The 18884-nt window shown below is 35.2% G+C and overlaps 1 protein-coding gene across 5 annotated transcripts in view; it reads right to left on the reverse strand.

The window, feature by feature from the left end:
- The window catches only part of LOC110440333 (protocadherin-11 X-linked-like), a 112062-nt gene that overhangs the window by 20358 nt on the left and 72820 nt on the right, over positions 1 to 18884 (reverse strand). Inside the window, exon 1 of one of the 5 annotated variants that reach the window (XM_021483328.1) lies at positions 13531 to 13785. The exons of 3 other annotated variants lie outside the window; for them this stretch is intronic. The gene's annotated coding sequence lies outside the window, so the exon portion shown is untranslated. Of the gene's footprint in view, positions 1 to 5252; positions 5540 to 13530; positions 13786 to 18884 lie in introns of those variants that run through there. One more of the 5 variants, XM_021483327.1, reaches the window with a different exon arrangement.

The following is an 18884-nucleotide window of genomic DNA, read 5'->3' on the forward strand; positions in this document are numbered from 1 at the left end:
ACTGTAAAGTACTGGCGGAATAAATGTCTGCCCCATGCAAGGGTTTAATTCAATTAGTATATACACACTTAGAAAATGAAATACAAACCGGGGTACAATTAAAATCAACCTTATTTGTCCACTGGTTAGTTTCCTTCAATTCATTAGAATGTTTGCGGGACCTTGATATTTAATCGTTAAGTCTCGGCCAATCCCCGTGGAGACAACCTCAGTGTTGGATTTGTATTGAAACATTTATAAAGATGCATTAAAAGCAAGATTTACAAAATCAATTTTGTACCAATAAAAAAATAGAGCCATTCTAATTGACCAACTTTTCCCTTTGACATCAAAGTCATAAAGATGCTGTAAAATATTTTTTGATTCAAATGAATTGTGTCAGTTTGAATCGACGAACAATGAATGTCCAAAGGAATCTTCATAATAAGGCTTTATTTTCGGTGAAAGTTGGATATTTCATGACCGAATTTACTCAAAAAGATGTGTGCATATAGTTCATAAAATATTAATACGGATCAAGGAAAGTAGATATTCAGTGGACACGATGGCGTCTTCTTGAGTAGAACTTTTCTGTATCTCGATGTGTGATCACACTTCTTTACCGAGGTTCTTTGTCAATTGAAAAATTGATATGATGGTTATTTGATAAATGTACCGTTTTTAGAATGGTCATATTCAATCTCTTGTATTGCAGTGAATGGACAAGCCATATAAATTTAACACGTCATTAAATCTGCTACCGAACATTTTATTTCTTTGTCGGTTTTGTTGAATATCCTATTTCATGGTCCATCACACTACAATTCTGGATACAACTTTGTGCGGCTCTTTTCCCTACCCTCAAACACTCTGTACAAAATTTTATTTTCTGCTGGACATAAATCCTGACTTTGATGTCTTAAATCTACAATTTCTTCATCTGGTATTTCTGACACTTAAACATGTTTAAGATATATTGATCAAAAGAAGTGACAGTCACTTCGGGATTATCTTTGCCTAGTGTGAATATTCTCACTTCATACACCTTTTCAACATGTTTGAAATTTCTGTTTGAAATTCATCTCTCTGATCAATTGTAATTTTTCGTCATAGGAGCAATTTCCCCCTACATTGTATTGAATTTCATACACCAAATATATCTCAAAAAGAATGTCTTTGTGGAAAAATGAACATCTTTTCATTTTTTTGCTAAATGTATTGAAATTCATATACCCTTATACTTCATAACGCAGTATCCCTTGAGGCAAAAGATTGAGTTGATTTTCTTTATCATGAAAAAGGTTGATTTTGTAAACAGTTGTTTTTTACACGTATATCAATTGAAACTATTCACAAAAAATGTGATTATTCTCCCGTAACTTTGAAACTTTACACTTTCTTAAGCATATAACACATCAGAAAAATCTATGAACAACATGACATTTTACTCAAACTTTGTGACTTGTAGAAAACACACAAATGCAAGTAATGAAGAGGCAACGTATTTCTAGACTGCCTTTATATATATACCATTAAGTGTACATATATACTACTGTCTATAATCTGTCAATGTTCGATTTAATCCGCTTCTGGGCATAAGAAACACGGCCTGTATTTAATAATCCTTGAATTAGGACCTGAAAATAGCTTTGATGTTGTGTACGAATTATGACGAACTCAGCTGTTGTCTACAATCGGAATCTGTGTTACAAAACTTTGAGTCTATGAACACAAGAACAAAATCCTTGATCTCTCCTTAGAGTATTATCGTGTGCCAATTAAATCGCAGATTTCCACTTCTACCAATGTTTTCGGTCAATAAACATAGCCCTGCAGATAATCTGGGGGATATACACTGACTCTGTAAGTCAAGCTATTAATCCGTTTGAATGGCTATTAAATCTTTTTTTAATGCCTGCAGTATCATGAATTTTGGTTCGATATATATTTTTCAAAACTGTCCAGGGTTTTTTAAATGTCCTTTTAATTTATATGACATCCTTGACATTTTCAAATCTAGCTACTTAAGTTTTCTCCTAGCCATTTTCAAAACCACCTAACTACTATTGTTCTCCTCCATCTCTGTTATAGAAGAATTTCACTTAAGGGCTCGCTGTCTCAATGTCTCCATTATTGGACCAGATTTTGTTATATTTTATTTTCCAGTTGAAGATGCTTGATAAAAATGGAAACGACACAATTGTTCTAATGAAATAAATGTTCCAGGAGAAATTACGTTTAAGAGATAAATTGAATTCAATCGTTGCATCCGACGTAATTATGGACCATGAAATGTGAAAATCAATTTCCAGGACATAACAGATCATGCCATATATGTAATAGCCCAGATACTAACCTAATATAACCTCCCCTAGCGCAACTCTCTTACTGATGTCATGGTTCCCTATCCCCCTAAGCCATTATTCACTCAACTTTCCAACGTAACAGAGTGGCCATTATTGGTCATTCACATCATCTGCTCCCCAGTTGTGTAACCAGCGGTCAATGACCAGATGTTAGATGACCACTGGTGACAATGTCTTCAGCTGGACATCAGTCAAGTTGGCCAAAGTTTATTATTATGGTACTAATTACATATAATGCTGTATTTAAAATAAATTGAGCTATAAAACAAAATTGAAAAGTCTATAATCAAGATGCTGTACAAACGGAAGGATGTATGGATGTATGGATGGATGGAAGGAATGACGGAAGGGACAAACAAACAGAAGAGTCAAACACATAATGCCGGGCCCTCTCCATATTATGTTGCAGATTGAGGCATCAAACATCAAACCTATACCCATTTTCAGAAAACTTGAAATCTGTGCACAAGATTACTGGAAACTGCTTTCTAGTGTTGCTTCAAGTGCCAATCAAGATCCTATCATTTCTCTTTCACATTTTTATCACATAAGGAAAACAATATCTCACACAAAGATGTATACGTACAAAAACGTATAACCCTATTGACAATTTAAGATCATATATATGAAAACATAACCCAATGAAATAAAGAATTAACTTAACATTACCTGTAAAACTTCATGGGTTAAAATCCAAACAGGTGACACAAACATTTACTTCCCACCTGCCTGACTTTCCAGGTAAATTGGTCAAAGTTCCAGGTGTCGCATATAGCACTACTAAAGTGTCCGCTAAATGACTGACCAACTGAGCTGGTCAGTGGGTGAGGTGGTCATTTAAACTTTGTAACTCCTAACACCGACTTCATCACAGAATAAATTACCTAATGGTCATCCCTCAAATAGCCATTAACGCGGAAATTGTGCCAGTTCACCGAAGCATGTCGCAATTGTAAACCCATCACCCGATTTCATTGTTACACCTTCCCCGGGTAAATAGTTTGTATGACCCCAAAGTAAACAAGGAAATGGGGGGCTGTATTGAGTGATGATGTCCATCCGAACAGGAATAACAGATAAACGCCGGGTGGATCTCAAAGAAATTATTCTACAACTTACAATGATGATTTCTCAATACTAATCTTCTTATTTAGGGGATTAATCGCCTGATAATGTTGCCATATTGGATCCTTTTGAAATAGTAGAAATTATCTGTTTGATCCCTTCCTACCTATTAAGCCACCTGCAAGTCCTAGCAACTCCCACTCCCCAACATTCCCTACTAAGAATTCCTGGTGCTACTGAAGGCAAAAACACTTCAGAATTACGGGTAGTTTTTCATACATACAGTAACATTTCCTGAAATCTGCCGCACATAAGGTACTGTAGCTCTGATGGTTTAAGAGCTACTGTGTCATGATAAGAGGTCTAGGGTTCGAATCCTCAGGTCTGATTTTCCTCAATAAATGTCAATTTCATCTCGTGGTAATTAGTAAATTCTGCACAAACTGTGCAATTTTTCTCCAATGATGATGGATTTTCTCCAACATTTTTTTGATTTTTCACATTATGATGTGTTAAAAAGTGTCACAAACCAGATCTCGAAGCTTTCCCCGACTAAACCTGCATCCTTTTCTCCACAGATCTAAAATACATGCATATGTTAACTACCCATCTGTTGTGTTTTACCTGTGTACCTCTAACATTAAAACAAAGGGACCACGAGGCACCATTCCTCAAAGGTTAAAGTCAGCTTAATGATACTGGGATAAAAACTTCATTTTTTTATGCAAACATTTTTAAAATACACTGGTAAACACATGAAGGGCTATACATATATATATCTCTCTTGCGAAATTATGAACAAAACCCAATCACATGCAGTTTTAAACAAGGAAATCCGATTTTTGTGAACTTATTTCAGATACAAAAGTTTGTATTAAGCATATGATACTTGTGACTTCTAAACTAACAGCCAATTTAGCTATAATTAAGCCATACTGAAGAAAAACTATAAAGCTTGCTATGTTTATACCCAGGAGGTATATAAAAGCATGATCAGTTCACCGACACCTGATTAATAACACTTTTAAAACTTTTACCTCAAGTCATGGACATTAATTTTACCTGTAGTCAACCTTTCTTACCTTTCTTACCGAAACAATGGTTTAAAATCAAGAATCACAGATTTAACTCCTGACGAATTGCTGCGTAAAATTTGTTACCGTGAGTTACAGAACTGATTCTTGTGTCATCCACCTACACAACACACACCTGAAAGTGCCAACGGCTCTCACAACCTTCGTATCACGATCTTTGTTTCCGCAAATGTATTTTCTGTCCGTTTAATCATTTCCTATATTATAAACAGATGATTTTGCTGACAGCTATGTACACACAATGTGCAGTAAGTCAACGTCCGCACTGACCTCTCACCAAACGTAGAATTTCAATCAAAGAATTCAATTAGTATTTGTACAGTTAAAACTGCTCACATATTCACACCTCGATCAGGAGACCACCTATGTTAGTTAAGTGATATTATTTAGGACTAGGTGCTAAATTTAATTGAATTCAAAAAAAATATTGAAGAGAACTTAAAATTTTTGCTATTAATTCAATTTGAGGACCATTGTGATAATGTCCAAAGTAAAATTATATTTGAACCAAATGTTTTTAAAGTCATAATTGCTGTGTGTTTTTATTTTTTGATGTGTTAGTTTGTTCACACACAAAAAATAAATAAAACAATGCTATATGCATGTGCTGTACACATCTTCATTGATCAATTATGCATAAGACCACATTTTATACAGCATCACTGCAAAGTCTTTACAGGATGCGACTAAATCAATGTGTGTAAAAAAAAAAAAAATCCTGAACAAAGACATTAATTATTATACAAACCTTTCGTGTATATTCCATCCGTAGTAGAGAAAACGAAAATCCGTATAGAACTGACTGCTATATTAAACTAGTGTTAATCCTTCCCTGATCAGCCACACACCTTTCCACCGCCTAACTAACACACTGCGTCAGTGCTACATAGCTTGTTACACATTAGAGAGTCGATAGACACAGGATCCGTCACCCATCCCGACCAATCGCCGGTCCCCGAACATTTAAAACTCCTGGTATATTATGATACACATGGTAAGTATAGGTGTCGAGGTATGGTTTAACCAAGCGTTAAAAGTGTATAAATATACTAGAGTAAAATCACCGTCACACCCGATCGACCAGCTCCGTATTTATACATTGGTTTAGCGCCAGTTTGTAGCAGCAGCAGTCGAAGTGTCATGAAGTGGGGACCACCACTGTTGTTTTCCTCCCTTCTAACTCATTGATATACAGTGTAAATATCTGACTTGTCTTTGATATTATGTGTCTTCCTAAAAAAACCTTTCCAAGTAAGCCTACTCCTAAGCCCCTTTCCATCATTGTATGCACCCCTAAACCCCCAAACCCATAATAAAATGTGTTTACAACTCTCTCCGATGTAGATATATCCTTGCAATTTCTTCTCCTTTATATTTGCCTCTAAAACCCCTTCAAACACACTATATATGCATTATGAATACATTATTCCTGAGTATCGTGTATACCCCCAGGAGCATGCCCCTTGCATCATGCATCTTTACTTCCCAGCATATGGGCCTCAAAATCTCCCCCCCCCCCCCCCCCCCCCCCCATCCCCTCAAGCATAATTGCCCCTGAAAAAGTCTCCACATTATTGCCTGCCCCCAAACTAAATACTGCAGTATTTATGCCCTTCACACCCACTCCTACCTATGTCTTAACTCCCTTATCACTCTCCCATTCATGTGCCCATTGTCTTTGAATCATGTTATCCTCATTTCTTGCATTTTGTTTGTTCATTTCATTGACTCCTTTATTCATTTCCTTACAAAGATCACTCTTTCATGCCTCAACATTTGGGATCATAAAATCTCCCAAGACAATCTGAAGATTTGAAATGGCATGGTACATGTACAAGCTGCTCCACTTGGACCAGAAATCTCTTTAACATTTAGCAAATAGATTTTGTGTACCTTAGCAACATAATAAAAGAGCCCTCATGATCATGTACATGTTCATTCGTTTGTATAAGTGCTTCCATAAAATTAAAGAGTTTTCATGATGCTTTTCGCAATGAGCGAATACCGTCAGCATTACACTTTTAATAGTGTTTCAATTACTCCCATATGAACATTTAAACTTCAAAAAATAACTTTTAAAATCTGGTAATCAATAGAACAGCCAAATGAACATAACACTTTTTGTTATAATAACAGACATTCTGAAGATATTCATAATTCATCTTTCGTCATACATCATACTTTGTATGGTTTTGAATTAACTAAATATGATGTTGTGGGCTTATTTATGATCATCTAACTTCTCCATTGGACGACTTCAGCTCAAGGCCGACGTTCAATATGAGTCGGTGACATTATAACGGAACCCTCTTGGGACCTGTTTAATAGGTATATAAAAAGTCAGGGTTGATTTCAAAAGAATCCATTTCACGTGTACGAAACACCTGACCTGTATTTACCGCATCACGCTGTGCTGGCATACACCTTGCATATTAAGTGTATACCTCCCTTGTCATCATTTTATTGATATATTTTTCGTTATTTCCCGGCCTTTGTACAAGACTACAAAGCGACAATAGTGGTGCGATACCTCTCTCTCCATTTCAAATGACAGCTACTAATTTTTTTTAAGGAAATCAATTTGTTTTCAGGCACTGAAATAGTCTCCAGATCCAACTGTCATGATCATTCTTAAGTTTCAATAGAAATACGAAAAGCTCTCGTTCCTAAGTCTGAATAGACAAATAAAAAACACAAATTGATCATTGTTAGGGTGAAATACATAATAAACGTTGGCAAGTCCCTGTAGTATAATAAATCTTGTATGTACATTATATATTAAACTTATCCTTGTTCGTTAAGTCTAGCACCGTTAGCTTAATAATCCATGAACAAGGTTATAAATTTAATGATATTTTCTAAATTATTACAGAAATGATGAACTGATTTTAAATGATTAAACCATCATGTTAAAACAGTGAATCAGTCAAAACACTTGAATCATTGATATCCGTGAAAAATTTGGTGAAAGTTAAAATTTCATTTATGTGTTGTTAGCCTAATAAAGCTTAAGAAAAAAAATCAGGTTTCTGTACTTTAAGGCAGAACCTCGGCTTTGACACTTGTCGCTTGTTATTGTTCTCTTAAATAAATTGTTGAAAAATTTCATCGATACGTTCATTTAACAGCCAACAGCTTACTCAAACGAGTTCTTGTCAGGTAAGTTCAGAGGTCAAAAGTGACCGTCGTGACTAAGTATTTTATTACAAACAAAAAGTCATCTAAAGAATATTTACAATGTCCGATCAACATTATATTTCCTTTTTTCTATTCATTGCAATTCAAACCAAGAAAATGAAACCTGTTCAATTAAATTACAATCATGAGCATTTTATGTTCAAATTTAGCAGCTATTAATTTTTATTCATTAAAACATATTAATCTTTCCACAACAAGCAACAGACGGGACAAGGTAATCCTCTTAAATACAGATAACAGGTAAAATGCAATGATGACACACGCTGTGATATTGGAGTTAATCAGGTATTTTAATTACAAGCCTTAATTATTAATTCCTTTAAGGAAATTAATACAAGATGCTTTGTAACAAGGAGAGCTCTGGTTTTTAAAGACCTGAGTCAGTTTTAGGAGATGTGCATGGCATTTTTTCAGCATACCTGACGTAGGTGTTATCAGGCATAGCCAGCCCACCTGTACTATCTGTGGAGTGTGCCGACACAGCACCTGAGCACCATGCACAGACACCCGAGAAAGAGGCGCACACTGATGCGAGTCCTGATTAAAATGTTTATTTCAATTGTCTCCGAAACACTGCCCACCTGTGACACATCTAATCAGAGTCAGTAAAAAAACACGCCAGTCTATCATTTTTTTGAAAAGGCGATAACCATGATAGGTCTACAACATGAGAACTGTGAGGTATCTCACCGAGCCAGATCGCGAACAAATGAGGAAAACACAGAAATCACAATGAGGTTGTCCAGGTGGAAAACATTCCACCACCAATTACAAGTTTGATTTGATATCAGGGACGTTGCTGTGTGATTCACAGACAAAGGAGAAGACTATACTGACCCCAACAGAAACAGTTGTACCGAGTCAAACTTTCAGATTTGTTAACAATGTTCAGATGTGAGCAGTTTATACGCGACCCAAATGCTTAAATGCTCCAATAAAACCAATGCAGATGAAAAAACATTTCGTTTGGATCAAAGTGTAGGTCCATTGTATGTTTCTTCTTTCCTTCGACAGAAATATTGTCCAGGAATCTATTCTGTTTTTATGTCCCACCTTTATGAGCCATCAGTCCCAATAGCCGGTTTAATCAGTCGTTTTATGAGTTAATCAACTCCATTTTCAGGTCTGTTCTTTTTCAAAGTAGTTTTGAAAGGTTACTCCTATTGGTGCAGTTTATGCCCGAATCGTGCCAAATCTAACAATAGGCCTGTAAAATACCCCACTTGAAGTAACTTCATGGCCAGCCAGTTTCCATTGTTCATTAACTTAACAAAAAACTTAAGAAATAAAATTGAAATAATAATGATAAAAAAATAATCTAAAAATGGTACTCCCAGCACTCCATTTTCTTTGTTTTGTAATAAAATTAGAAAGAAAATAAATAAAAATTCAAATGATGATGATTCCTTCAATACAAAGATCAATTTTATTCCTGTTTTAAGCTATTTTGTTATAAAAAATATATATGAACAATGGCATAAATATCAAATGAAAAAGATTCCTTGAAAATCTTTTGTGTAAATATCAAAAGAAATCAAGTTGATGTTTGTGGTATTAAGGTTGAACACATGAAATAAAAACATAGAGATAAATAAAGTAAATAAATAAACACATGTACTAAGACAGGTAAATAAAATACAGGTAAGTATAAATATTTGTTAAGATCAGGGAATACCTTATATCAATATGTAAATGAGAGAAATCAGGCGGAACGGTTCTACAAATTGATTGTCACTGCTCGAACCTGTCTGAGGTCTGAAGATTTGCTTTGGGGGTCATAGCAAAACTGATATAAAGATTAGCAGAGTCTGCCGACCTGTCTGAAAAGCATTATGTCGCCCCTGAGGCCCCACAAGGTAAGATGTACAAATATAATGACATCATGTTTGGACAAATTGAAAAAAAACTGCTTCATCACCTATCAGTGAAAGAGGATTATTGGTTGGGTATTATTTTTAAATTTTAACCCTGTTTCAAAGATATTGGATCTTAAAACTTGATCAAAGAAAATTACATGTTGAAACTGTCACCTGTGAAAGGATGACCAACAGGTGAAAATATGCCCTAGGTTTACTTTAGCCATGCACTTTAAACTGGACACCTGGTAATGGCTAGCCAATATGTTTTAGTTTAAATTCACATTCATCAAACAATGCTGGTTTCCAATGATTATGTAATAAAAATGGTCAAAAAAATTTGGGTAACTTAAAATTACTTTAGATTTATTTTTCAGTTCATTATAAAAATATATATATATAAAAAAATTATTTTGCTTTAAGGAAAATTCATTTTTACGGATTTTCAAGCATATTTGATGACATGATATAAATTGTACGTTTGGATGTAAAATGTGCACAATTCATTTTTCAGGCAATTGTCTCAAATCTTCTTTTCTTCTGTAATGTCATTTTCTTGTCAAACCATTTATAACTTTTTACATGTCACAATATTGTTTATCGGTAATTTTATCACATGGGTAATTTCTCAAAAACATGACAATCTGAAATTACTATATGCGAATATCAGAATTGATAATCGTCTCCGATACTTTTTATGAAAATATTTTAGAAATTATGTTTGAGAATATCAAATCTGAATGATTTATTTCTAGATAAAATACAATGTAATTTTACAGGATTCGAGATTTCAAAAAGCCTGCCTATTCAAAGTACAACAATCAGTTGTGTCATACAGAACTTTGCAAAATCTAATTTATTTTATTTATAATCTCAAATTTTAGTCTGTTATATTTCTAAAGGGATCAACAAATAGAGAACTACTAAAGCTGGTTTTGACAGATGACAAAGGACTAATTTCATTGGATCAGACCATATGGTGCAGAAGGAAACAGTGCTTTAGAAATTTTAAATAAATATGTCTTTGCATCTAACATTGCAATCAACAAATTGACATAATCACAGAGAAAATAATTAAGGAAGCAAATCTGTTACCATCCCAACTCAATAATTTTCATTTAACAGTACAGAATTTTAACTACAACTGATGACGGCATATGAATTAAACATTTTGCTCTTTTGATTTATTATCACTTTCCCAACATCAATACAGCATCAGGATATTTCATGTCGTTTTTTATCAAAAGGCACAGTACTCTTCAATACTGTGATGTAACATGGTATGTTACCATGGAAACAGGATATATAATGACAGATTTAAAAACAAATGTGACAATAAAGATGTTTAGGAGCAATTTTCATGCGACAGTATTCTGATCTATAAGAGGAAATATCGAGCACAATCCTCATCATTTCTGATGAGTTCTAGTCTAGCTATTGTTCGAATATCTAGTTTCTGTCGGCAAAATTAAAAGGAGAGGATGCCTGTGAATGGTCATGCAATACAATGGCTATCTGAATGGTGTATTAGGAATACTGATATCATCATCAGTAGAGTTTGAACTATTGTTCCCAATGTAGACGAGTTCCTTGTGAAGCTGACTCCCTAGAATCAGTCAAATAACGGTTTTTTGATGATCAACCAAGAACAAAGCACACCATTTGATGATGTTACAATGCTGTCTGCTATGGAAGTCTGCAGAGTATCAAATGAAAAAATTGTATCCGACAGTCTTGATCTTTATTAGTCAGCTTGTCCTAGAGATGGGGCAGATTCTGTTCAAAGCCACCAGCAGAGCTGTAGCATTCTCTATGATTAATGGTCATTGTGGTACATCCAATCTTACGACAGAGGCACCGCTATACAAACCTCGCCGTCACAGCGGGCAGGGGATGTGTAAGAATAGTGGGAGGTTTGTGTGGCCAAGAACAATACATTTAAAACACGTGGCGAGTGGACATGAAGGAAATAAAAAATTAATTATAACACAAATGGACAAGTTTTTCATCACAAACGTACTACGAGTTAATGTCATTGTTGGTTGTCTAACCCGGGGGACAGATGATTATCAGGCCCCCGTTAATGAATCGATGACACCTGACGATACAAGATATCGCTACAGAGACAAAACGCCAGGTCCGAAGTATCTGACCCCGGCTATAAACATTGCTCGGTGTTGAATTCACACTTCCAATGTACCCTTGTGAGCAATAAGTGGGTATGTCCGTCTAGGTCAGAAATGCACAACTCGGAAATAAATTTGTAAATCCTGCATAAAATCGGAAACTTGGTAGGAGTGTGGGACGGCATGTGCTAGCATCAGGGGAGGCATCAATAACTGGAGTGCAGGCTCATTACAGAATTGTCCCCCTTGGTGACAGATTTATGTCTTATCGCTGGCCGATCATCTGCAGATTATGTTTGTCGCAAATCTAATGGAAAGTGGACGGTGGGTCCTGTTAATGCGGCTCGAGACATTGCATGAGAATGATGGATCTGCCGTGTACGTGTCAAAAACACTGGATCATTTTAACTGACTGGAAGGACAAGTAACGGGAAAATTGAACTCAATCAGTTTATACTTTAAATGAATATTTCAGCTGAAACTTGATTTTATGTGTAATCATATACACAACTGTATGAATTGAAGCACAGTTCGGGGATAATCCTGACGGAAATTTAAATCTTTATTACGATACATCCATTACTGTATTGTATCACCGGAGAATGATATTGAAAATAAACAGGATTTCAAACAAACACAATCTGTTCTATGAATAAAGATATGATCATTGGAACTGATATTGATACTGATCATTGGTATTGAATTTTTGTTTTTTCGTAAAACTAAAACTTTAATCTGTCTTCATGAATATCTGTATCCGATGTGTTCCATTATGACATTAGATCTCTGTGTCTGCTCCAATCGCACTTTGTAACACTTCGTTTGATTGGTTGACACGTGACAGTGTTATTTGGTCACAAAAGTCATGTTATTTTGAAAAGGAGCAAACAGCTTTCAAGAACAGAAGTATTTTCTATTTTGTTTTTCTTTAACACAAATGAGAAAACAATTTAAAACTAATCAGATCCATCATGTATACGTAGCGCTTAGGAGCAAGTAATCTAATCAAAGTGTGAGACTTTGAAATTGAAAGTGGAGCTATTTAGAAAATGAAAACAAGAATACACGCTGTATGTTTATTTTTAATCAGAATATCCAAACATTTTGTAACAAACTTTTGGAAACTGATTATTGTGTTTTCAAGCTAATACTTCAAGCTTTTTTCAACAGGAAAACGAAAATACATATAAAAAGGTCTGTGACTCTATTCAGTAGAAGTGTTTTTCACACCTTCAATCACATTATATATTTACAACAGCCTTTCAACAGAGTAGTCAAGTCTTTAAACGAAATTCTTTTTATTTTTCTGTTTTAAAGCAATTTAGGACTGTCCAGTGTTTTTCCAGGGAATTTTGGAAAACACTGATTCCGGAAAAAACTTATTGCGAAACAGCAAAATTTGAAGGGAATTCAAAAAATTGAAGTGTTAACATTTGAAAAATAAATAATATGAGCAAGAAAATAAGGATTTTTTACCTGAATTTTTTTTCCCTCTCTCCATAAACCTACTATGTGGGCGAAACTTTAAAAAGGTATGGATATACAGAATCTAAAGTCCATTTTGAGAAGAAAATGACGACAACATTGGGAATAGGATCATCACAGCCCCCAGTTGTTTAGTCAGGAAAGGCACTGAGGTCTGGCTTATAATTCTTATAACATTGCATGAATGCAACAAAATGTTTTCAGAATCAAGAGTGAATAAAAAATGTTCATGTCAGTGATTCAAATAAGTCAGGTAACCCAACTATGTATAAAACTTAATTCTTGGTTATCAGAAATGGAAAAGTTGAAATTTGAATGGTCCTAAGTTTTAGAAATAAAACAACAAGGTAATTGTTCATACCTGAAGCAGGTGTTTGGACCAGAGGTCACAGGTGTAACTGTACTGTCGTAAAAGCCACGTCCATGTTCACCGACTCAGGTGTTTTGCTGACCAAACCAAAACCATGTAAATCCAATGAATCAGCTTGAATGAGATCAGCGAGAAAGTTAAACTTCCACATTTCGATTTGTAAACATGCCGATATCCCAGAAAGTTTGTAACACTGTTTAGGTCTGAATGAGTAACGCACCTATAAGCAATGAGGGCGTCCCCAAAAAACTGCCTCGTTAACGAGACACCAAGAACAAAAACAGGTAAAACATAGTACAGGTAGCGAACATGTATGGGATATCTCACACGGAGATCAAGTCCCCGGTCAGCCACCCGTGTCAGATCCGTATGAAATATCATCTCTATATCGGTCTTCGTTTGAACTTTAATTAAACGGTTGGGCCAGTTCTGTTATACAATTAACGCTCATTAAGAAGAGGCCAGCAAAGGGGGATTACTTATGTTAATGTATTATAATCTATATGTTTAAAAAGGTCTGGAAATGAAACATTGAAAAAATTCTCAATTAAAATGTTTTAAACCTTAAGAACTCCTATTAAATTCACTCAAAACATTTAGCCAATCAAATTGATATTTATGACATCTATTGACACATTTTTTCACCAGTTGTGGAATTTGTTATGTGTGAAGAAAGTAGGAAAATAGACATCGTCCAAAAATGATGGACATACTTTTCTAATGGCTCAAATCAAGCTATCAACTCTTTAGAAATGGAAGTATGTTTCTATACCCATTTTCTGTTTGGGGATATCGGCATAAGAAGTTAGCAAGACTGTGCCTGGCGTACGACTGAAGTTAACTCCTCTAGGAGTCCCTCCCTGTGCTCTCCCCCGTATAGTCTGAGGGCTTGGAAGCCCACCTGCTATAATAGGGTTACATACAGGTACACATTGTGTAAACCCCCGATCAATATCTCACAGTAAGATTGTCTGACTCTCGGGCTATCTGTCAGAAACATCTGATACGTGTAAACGTTTCTTTGAAATTTAAGTCCGATACAAGCAGTCCTCGCCCGATAGACCATTCGAATGGGTGTACGATATACATGAAGTCAGGAAGCGATTATCTCATCTTTCTGATTGGACGCTGTCCAATGACAGTTACTGAACCCTTAGCGATCTTACAAATTGTTTTGATTTTAAATTAGTAATGTGACCATGCTTGAGCGTCCCAATTGTGTCAAAACAATTGGGCCATTTTTCTACAATTAGACATCAGTTGATAACGTCAAAATCTTTATTTATAAAGATTCCTTGTTTGTGACTCACAAACAAAAAACCTCCTTAATTGTTTTTCTCTCCGATGATCAATTAGACTTTTTCCTTGTCCTGTGACTCTTCTGAGTAATTGTCTTTGCAAATATTTGAATGGTTTGTAATTTTTCTTTCTGTTGTCGAATGCTGACTTTTCTTGCAACATTTCATATACATTCATGTAGCTAAATTTAATTTAAACCTTGGTATTATAAATATTAATTCATCACTGATTAAGCAATTGATTCAGAATTAAATTCAAACAAATGTGTTTACATTAGTACCAGTTACCTGGAAATTAATATTAAGTAAAGTGAGTCCACAGGAGTAAATTAATTATATAAAAACTGTTAAAAATCCTATCAGGGAAAAATATATCACCTAAAAATAATTGGCCGACCTGCTTGTCCTTATTAAGACACAATTACACCTGGCCATTAATCTCTCATCAGACAAGAATCAATAATTTATCTTAGAACTGGTGTTTGAAGGTTTGGTAAGCTTAATGACATCATTTCAAATTCATTGAAATAATTTGTCCATACTTGTTCCATATTATAGGACAAAGTGTATGTATGCATGATTCTTCTACAGCTTATAAAAGATAAAGGCCACTAAAAATACTCCTTTTCACATGACAAATAATAGCAGAATTTAATTAGAAAATGTTCACTCATATGGCATTAAGCTGACAATTCTTAGAATAATAAGAGTTCTTCAAAGTGTTGTTAGCTTAATTAATTAACATAATTTTTGTATAAAGATTTCTTATTTAAATGTCAATAAATTTACCAATTATTTGGAATTCTTGTTTTGGATCATTCTTATAAAACTGAAAATGTTCAGTTTTAGAATATAACTTCAATGTCTTGAAATTTTATGACACGAATACATTTTGTTTTTATCAATAAGCTAACCAATATTCAAACAGCAAGGTCCTAGTGTGTCTGCCACTTCTAGTAGCTACAAGCAAATGATAAAGTACTGATTCCCAAGGGATCCACTGGCAGCCTGGGGTGCTCATTAAAGAAGAAAATGAATTATTGATTTTTTTTTCATAAAACATCAAGATGGTGAAATGTCCTCTCTGAGAAGTTGGTGTCATTAAGGCCAGTTTAGTAAACAGATTAGCGATGATTGGTGTCACTTCCTTTTCCCTCCCCTCTCTGATCCTTCCTCAGGCTCTATCACAGACAGGCTACAGATGGAGATTACAAGCCCCATCAACATGTATTAGTACAAACAATGACCACAGCAGGCTAAGGTTACACACCAACTGACCACAAGTGACCCAGACTAGCCTATCAGCAGGACATCGCAACCCTTCAAAGTTGTACATAAGGTCAACTGACCATCAAACAGCAATCAAAACCCAGCTACATGTAACTATGCTCCTATCTCACTTCCTGGATCTCTCAGATGTTTAACATGCATGGGTACATGTGCATACAGCCATTGAAGATGCAAGTCTTTTGGTGAACAAGACTTTAATGGAGACAAGGTAATTAATTATGCCTGTGGTGGAGTACCAATAAGTGCTCAGCTTGGCAGCAGGTGGCACTCTGATAAATGGTTCCCAATGGTTCCCCATGTAAGCATGTGCAAAGAATAACATCACACCATCCTCCTTTTCGTTTTTATGATTTATGTGTGAAGTTTTCCCACTATCCTAAAATTTCAGCCTTAATTTTTTTTTCGAAATCGGAAGAAAAAGAATTTTGACGTTTTCCCAACCTAAATTTAACAGACATGTGTATATACTTCACCAGTGATACCTGCCTGAAGCGTAAACTCTCATACAAGCTTTAAATACAGACAGAATCTGTCTGGATACTGAAAACAAGAGAAAGAAATTGCCCGCATGTACACCATTCTGCCTAAGGAGGTTTCTTTCATTAGTTTACATGTCCTAATAGTGTCACATCTCTGATACAAACTTAATGTCTGTTCTTATTTTTCAATTCTTCAGTTGAAATAGCATTTTTTCCCATGGTAACGTAATTTAAACCGAAAGTATTTAGGGAGACGCTAACTTCATATTTCAATTAGTATGGATATGTGGCTTTCGGCGAAAGTAAATTGCCCATCGTGAAAATGATCATATGTTCATATTATATTTGATTAAATAAATTTGATTTACCAATGTTATGCATCCCCACATAATATTTTCATGGAAGTCCAAAATCACTAGAATGTATGTATAATTCAATTCAATCACAGAAATGAGGCTTCTGGAATCTAGTCAAAAGAATATGCCCCCCAGGTCCAGCGGGATTTCTTAAAAGACAGCTGGACGGCATAGCTTCATACAAGGTTCAATTATCATTAAACAGACACACCAGGAATATTTCTAAGATTTCGCTACTCACATCCTGTCAATATATTTGTGTAATGACGTACCAGTCGGAATGACGTCCCCGCTCGGTGCTGGAGGGGTCCCGACTATCACCTTGGTACCAGGTACACTGTTACCCCGACAACAGGTAATGGCAGTCGACATTGATGGACCAATACTACTTCTATCAAAACTACGAAATGTGGTGCAAGGGAGGGTAATATTTATAATTGTAGATGTCGCTGATAATTTAAAAAGGACACTGGTGCTTTATCTCGTCAAAACGCTTTTCTTCCGACACGGATTCGACAGATGGAGAAAGAAAATTAAAGGTGTATAGGGTAACGACATCGATGTAAAGTACGATAGCCTATGATCGTATGTATATCTGTTAGTATACAATCTTTATACGTTCACTTTAAATCAATAATATATTCAAAGTATCACAGCACTACATTATACGGGTTATAACTCTGACATTTAACACGAAAGAAAACCCCTAACGGCATATATTTTTTGTCCTGGTCTTGAGAAGAAATTTTTTAATTCTGACATATAAATGAAAGTTGCCTATGTTTAGATATTTGTAACATTTTTCAGACGTAATGGATTTCTAACAAGGGCACATACTCCATTTTAATCGTCTTTGATGATGACAAAGTGACGACATAAAAAAAAAACTGACGATAGAAAGAGACTCCTCTGGCAAAGTAAATGAAATTGTTCTTATCAGCATATCCTATAGAAGTTACACACATCTGTACATGGAGCGGCCAGGCACGCTAGCATCTCTATCGACCAATGAGAGTGGATTATCTCTCGACAAAAACAGATCCCATCGTCCAACAAATACAAAATTCTAAAACGCACTCATCTCTGTTGAAGTCTGAATATGATAACTAATGGTATCAATACACTACCACATAACACAATTTACCAGCTTGCTTTTCTACGCAATCAAAACTACAAAAGCTACAAATTAGCTGTGAATCAGAATTTTGAAAAAAAAAGAAGATTAACAAGATCAGGAGAAGGAATAAATGTTTCATCTTAACATGTAACAAGGAAATCTTTTGAAAAGAATCATCGACCAATTAATGGCTGTAGTACTAGACATCCATTTTAACTGTTGTAATTTAGAAGTTAATGGGTACAGCAGCCGATAAAAACGAGTGAGATACGGGAATTATGGAAAGGACGGAAGGAAGGACATGGCGGTTTCTAGGGCAGGTGGAAGTTAAAAAGGAAGGAGGGATCAGGGTTGTAAGATACTGAAGTTCAGCACATAAGATGACAAATCTTAATTGTTTCTCTTATGCCAATAAATTAGATGAAATTGTAATATATGTTGCTCAATTATCTAAAAGCGTTTTTCTGTTTTTATCCTAAAGGAAACTAGCTTTCATAAATCCATAATTATAAGTCTCAGTGGATCACTCTCGCTGTCAACATCAAACTTAATACCTCGACAAATTGAGGTGTCTTATACTGCGCTGACAGAGTCTACGAGTTCTCAGTGCTGTAAATTTGTTCATAGCTTTTAAGTAAAGGAACCCTTCAGTCTCAGAGGACAGAATCACTATCACCGTAAATGACAGTTAGCTTAAAGACAATATATCTAAACGACAATTAAGTTCCGTTAAAATGATGCAAAAATACTGGCGTGCTACTCTTTCGACAATTTCTTTCTGGGGAAATCACTTGCGTAAGTGAAT

This window comes from Mizuhopecten yessoensis, unplaced genomic scaffold (assembly GCF_002113885.1).
Source record: "Mizuhopecten yessoensis strain PY_sf001 unplaced genomic scaffold, ASM211388v2 scaffold11179, whole genome shotgun sequence".
NCBI lineage: Eukaryota > Metazoa > Mollusca > Bivalvia > Pectinida > Pectinidae > Mizuhopecten > Mizuhopecten yessoensis.